Source organism: Macrotis lagotis, chromosome 1 (genome assembly GCF_037893015.1).
Source record: "Macrotis lagotis isolate mMagLag1 chromosome 1, bilby.v1.9.chrom.fasta, whole genome shotgun sequence".
Lineage (NCBI taxonomy): Eukaryota > Metazoa > Chordata > Mammalia > Peramelemorphia > Peramelidae > Macrotis > Macrotis lagotis.
Genome location: NC_133658.1, coordinates 573278870 through 573284869, shown reverse-complemented (window position 1 = coordinate 573284869; position 6000 = coordinate 573278870). Strand labels below are relative to the sequence as shown.

The window sequence follows — 6000 nt, the reverse complement described above, 5'->3', positions numbered from 1 at the left end:
ACAATTTGTGAATTAAAATTTAAACTTTTTCTTAAATCAAAGTCAGAGCCAGAGTTGGTGATTTCATCACCCAAATGAATCATAGCTGTCCCCTTCTCCCAGTTTCAAGCTGAGTAGGAAAAAAAAGCATAATTAGGGAATACTGAGTATTATAGTTTTTCTGAAAAATAAGCTGTCCCCAAAGAAAAGTTAGTAGAACTGTTATCCATTTAATGGATTAGAACCTGTATTGAACTTATAACTCTATATAACACATAGACTTTCACTAAAGTCAAAACAAAATTTGAAAGAAATTATAGGAAGAAAAGATCTTTCCAATAACACCCTCATAACCAATTAGCACTTCTAAATACTTACCTAAAGTAGCAGTTCCTGAGCTTAATTATATGGGATGGGAGGTGGGGGGGGGGGGTGAGGTAAGCAAAGTTTTCTAAGGATGAACAAAACTAATTTTAATTCATTTTATTTTTATATTTAGTATCCTTTACATTTTAGAAGGGAAGGAGATACCCCTTAAACAAAGATGGGTTGTTAAAAAAAACTGCTGGGAGTTATTTAATTTCTACTTGACTAATTGCTGAAATTTTTGCTAAGCCTGAGGGTTTCATTTCTGATGTTAATCTTTGTTACTCCAGTCTAAATTTTCAGTCACCTTTCTTCTGCATTCTTTCAGTTTCATCTTGGAAAAACCTTCCAGTCTACTTAGACTTCCAATCTACTTCTTTTCTTTGTTTTTCATGGTCTGGTCACCTGGTTATGATTCTGGCAGTTAATTATTTCATGGACCTGTTGTTGCTGCTGATTGGTTTCTTGGGTTCGGTTCTGCCCTGCAATGAATCACAACTCAGACTCAGGAATGCAGGTTTTGGAAATAAAATAGAGATTTATTAAAGGAAGTTACAGCATATTAAGAAAGTGATAGAAAAGTTAAAAGGAATTTAAAGAGAAGACCATGTGGGTTGCTGACTGAATTGGCCAGGTCAGCTGGCCAGGGATTAGCAGGAGACTGGAAGGTAAAAAGGGACCAACCTCTCCCTCAGATCTCCTTAAATTCTATCCCAGAGTCCATGGGAGGGGGTGGTGGCCTGGGAATAACCCAAGTCCCTCATTGGGGATTTTGCCTCTTGGGGTGGGGTCTCTTTTGGGTGGTCTTCCAGGACCTGTGCTCCCTAGCTGCTCTACCAAAAAAAATGTAATTCAAATCAGGTTGAAGGTCAGGCCCTCAGGTGTGGAAGGATGAAGGAAGATTCCCTTTACAATGCAAGCAAAAGATTTACAAAGTTTGTCTCCAACTGATCTAATCACTCCCATGCCCAAGTTTCTCTGCATCACTGTGACTCAACCATGTAATTTTTATATATCTCCACCATTTACTTTGTGGTTATTTTTTTTCAAATCTTTGCTTGAAATGTGTTAATTTTTGTTTGCTTTGGACTGAACCTTTGATTTCACTAACATAGGAAACTCCCTTTAAGGAAACTCTTACCAAATCAAGTCATTACTAGCTCTGTGATTTATTTTTAAAATAATTTTTCATTTTTTATATTAACTATATTTCCCAACATATTGATACTCTTCCTCCTTTGATAGACAAAGATTAAAAAAGATAAGAGAAGAATAGGTTAGCAAAATTAACCAACCTACCAAAAAAGTCTGTCATTATATGCAATATTCCACAATGATTATCCCTAACTATACAAAGGAGTGTGATTCTTCATATTTTTTCTTTGGGGCCAAACAGTCTTATAATTTTACAAAATTCAATTTTTTTATCTAAAATAATTTTTATTATTGACCTGGTTCAAACTTTTTCTCCCTACAAATGAATTTTCTTTTTTTTCTGAGTTCACATTCTTTTTTTAAATTTGTTAACAATTTATTTAGTATTTTATTTTTCTCCAGCTATATCTAAAAGCAATTTTTAACATTTGTTTTTAAAACTTTGAGTTCCAAATTCACTCCTCTCTCCTTGAGAGCAATTTGATATGTTATAAATGTGTAATCATGCAAACATTTCTTGTGCAACATGACTATTATGGAAACCTCAAGAAAAATAAAGTTAAAAAAATAAGCTTCATTCTGTATTCTGAAAACTATCAGCTCTTTCTCTGGCAATGGATAGGATTCTTCAACATAAGTCCTTCAGAATTGTCTTGGATCTTGTATTGCTGAGAAAAAGTTATTCACAGTTGATCATCCTACAATATTGCTTGTTACTGTGTATTTACAGTACATTTCACTTTGCATCAACTCATGTGTTTTCAGGGGTTTTTTTGAAAACATTTCTTTTAGTAGAATAGTCTTCCATCATAATCACACACACACCACAGTTTGTTCATTCATTCCCCAAATGAGTATCCTCTCATTTTTCAACTCCTTGCTACAAGAAAAGAGCTGCTATATCTATATATATATAGATACCTTTCCTTTATTTCATCTTAGGATACTGACCTAGTAGTGGCATTGCAAGGCACATGCAAGGTCATGCATGATTTTATAGTTCTTTGGGTATAGTTCCAAATTGCTCTACAGAGTGGGTTGAATCAGTAGACAACTCTACCAACAATGCATCAATCTCTTATTTTCCATCTATCCCCTCCAATATTTGTCATTTTTTCCCTGTCCTATTAATCAGTCTTATAGATATAAGTTAATACTTCAGAATTTACATTTCCCCAATCAATGGTTTTTAATTTTTTGATTTTTAATATGGCTAAAGATAACATTGATAAACTCATCCTAAAACTGCCCATATTTTTGGTGATCAACTGACTCTTCTTTTTATAAATTTGAGTCAGTTCTCCATATGTTTGAGAAATGAGCCCTTTAACAGAGTAAATTTCTTAATGTTTTTTTTCATATTTACTATTACTAAATGATTTCTTTCCATCCTATTTCTTCCTCTCTTTTTTCTGCTCTTTCTCTCTCTCTTTCTCTCCTTTTACCCTGTCCCTCCTCAAAAGTGCTTTGTTCCTGATTAGTTCCTCCCTTAATCTATTCTCCCTCCTATTACTACTTCCCCCCTGCCCCCTTTCTCTTATCCCCTTCCCCTTCTACTTTCCTATAGGGTAAGATAGATATCTATAACCAATTGAGTGTACTGTTATTTCCCTCTTTGAGCTATTCTGAGGAGAGAAAAGTTCACTCCCTCTCACCTGCTCCCTCTTCCCCTCTACTGTAAAAGGTTTTTCTTGTCTCTTTTACATGAGATAATTTACCTCTTCCACTTCTCCCTTTCCCTTTCTCCCAGTAATTTCTCTCCCACCCCTTCATTTTATTTTATTTTTAGATACCATCCTTTCAAATTAAAATCATTCCTTGCTGTTTTCTCTCTTTCTGTATGTATGTATAAATATATAAATATATGTGTGTATAGATGTATAGATATATGTGTGTATGTACATAATATAATAACTAACTGCCCTAATAATGAGAAAGTTCTCATGAGTTATCAGTATCATTTTCCCATGTAGGAAAATAAACAGTTCCTTATCATTAATTTATGGTTTCCCTTTCCTGTTTCCCTTTTTATGATTTTTGAGTCTTGTATTTGAAGATCACATTTTCATTTCAGCTCTGATCTTTTCATCAGGAAGTTTGAAAGTCTCCTGTTTCACTGAACATCCATCTATTCTCTCCTTAAAGAGTATGGTCAGTTTGCTGAGTAATCAAAATTCCTTTGCCTCACAGAATATCATATTCCATGCCTTATGATTCTTTAATGTAGAAGCTGCCAAATTTTGTGTTATCCTGACTGTGACTCCATGATTCTTGAATTGCTTCTTTCTGACTGCTTACAATATTTTCTACTTGATCTGTGAGCTCTGGAATTTGACTATAATATTCCTGGCAGCTTTCATTTAGGGTCTCTTTCAGGAGGTGATGGATTCTTTCAATTTCTATTCTACTCTCTTATTCTAGAATATTAGGGCAGTTTTCCCTGATAATTTCTTGAAAGATGATGTCTAGGCTCTTTTTTTATGACCATGGCTTTCAGGTAATCCAATCATTTATACATTATCTCTTCTAGATCTGTTTTCCAAGTCATTTTTTCCCAGTGAGATACTTCATATTGTCTTCTATTTTTTTCATTCTTTTTGTTTTGTTATATTGTTACTTGATTTCTCACAAAGTCATGAGCTTACCTTTACTCCATCCTATATTTTAAGGAATTATTTTCTTTGGTGAGCTTTTGTACATCCTTTTTCATTTGACCAATTCTACTTTTTAAAAAGTTTTTTTTTTCATTTAGTGAATTTTTGTGCCTCTTTTTCCATTTGGCCAGTTCTGCTTTTTAAGGCATTCTTCTCCTCTGTGGCTTTTTGGGTATCTTTTATGATTTGTCCTAATCTGTTTTTTAAGGTGCTATTTATTTCTGTATTTTTTGGTATCTCTTTTGCCAAACTGCTGACTAATTTTTCATGATTTTCTTGCATCACTCTCATTTCTCTGTCCAATTTTTCCTCTACCTCTCTTACTTGATTTTCAAAATCCTTTTTTGAGTTTTTCCATAGCCTGAGACCAATTCGTAATTTTCTTGGAGTTTTTGGAGGAGGGACTTTTACACTGTTTACTTCTTCTGAATGTGTGCTTTGAACTTCCTTGTCACAATAGTAGCTTTTTTATGGTCAGATTTTTTTTTTGTTGTTTGTTGTTTGCTCATTTTCCCAGCCTATGACTTGATTTTAATTCTTTGTTAAAGTTGAGTTCTGCTCCATGGTGCAAGGTATACTGACCCAAGCTTCTGGATTTTTGTACAGCTGTTTTCAGAGAAATTTCTAGGGAACTCTAAGTTTTCAATTCTTCCAAGGAGATATGATCTAAGCAATGGTGTTTACTACTGTTCTGGCCTGTGCTCTGCTCTAAATGACCACAAGCACTCTTTTATACCTTGAAATCATGGAAAGGGTCCCCTCTCCCCAAGCTCTGATGCACTGGTGCTTCTCCTTGCCCTAAGACTGCTACCCAGTACTATGGCCAGAATTTGAGCATGGGCAAAGTTACAGGGTCCTGCTTCAGTTCTACCAAAGAGATCCCTGTAATCTTCTTTTGATCCATTGTTTGATCCCCTTACCATATGTGAATTGAGAGCTCTGGAAGTAGCTACTATCTATTATTGATTCAGTAGCTCCCAAGGCCTGCTTCTGGTTTGCTGGGGTGGGAGCTGGACTGTGCTCCACTCTTACCCAGGTGCAACAGACCTTTCCTGTCAACCTTCTAAGTTGTGTTCACTTGGAAAATTTTTTCTTTCCATCTCTCTGTGGGTTCTGAATTTTAGAGCCATTGTTTAAAGGTATTTGGAGGGGTTTGGGGGACAGCCTGGGTGAGTCCTTAACTTTACTCTGCCAACTTGTTTCTACTTTCATAGAATTTCATTTCAATTGTTTTATTATTATTCTATCTATTCTAGTGTTTTAATCATTGTGTATATTGTTTTCCTGGTTTTGCTTTCTTCTCATTGCATTAATACTTATAAGCTTCATATGCTTCCCTATGTTCTTCAAATGGTAGGATGGGGGTGAGAGTAAAGACTTGATGGATAAGGAAATCTGGAAAAACAGGAGAAGGATCTAAAGAAGAAGAAGAAAGAGTGAACATGGTTTGTTCTAAGGGTTCTTTCTTAAAATGGAAGAAATGACCATCTAAACATTTGAGTAAACCTTTGAGTTATTTTATGCATATTATTGTGCGTTTCTCTTGTCTTTGGTAATTTGAAGTAGTGGGTTGGTTTTTGGCTGCTGATTGTTTTCAGTTCTTCTTTTGAGAATTATTTCTTCCTATCCTTTGATCATTTAGTGATTGGATTTTGGTCATATATTTTAAATCTTATATATCTTGAATATAAGACCTTTTTAAATGGTACATGATACAAAGATTTGTTTCCTAATTTTGTTCTAAGGAAGTTTTTCATTTTTATGAAATAAGATGTCCTATTTTACCATTCAGGATTGTGTCTTTCCCTTGTTTGGTTAAAAATGTGTTCCCTAACCATAGTTGTAA

The 6000-nt window shown here is 34.5% G+C and overlaps 1 long non-coding RNA gene across 1 annotated transcript in view; it reads right to left on the bottom strand.

Moving 5' to 3' along the window:
• Nucleotides 1-447: 447 nt before the first annotated feature.
• Nucleotides 448-6000, bottom strand: part of LOC141507172 (uncharacterized) — a 42034-nt gene continuing 36481 nt past the window's right edge. Inside the window, exon 2 of the long non-coding RNA XR_012474093.1 lies at nucleotides 448-827. This is a non-coding gene — a long non-coding RNA (uncharacterized LOC141507172). The remainder of the gene's footprint in view (nucleotides 828-6000) is intronic.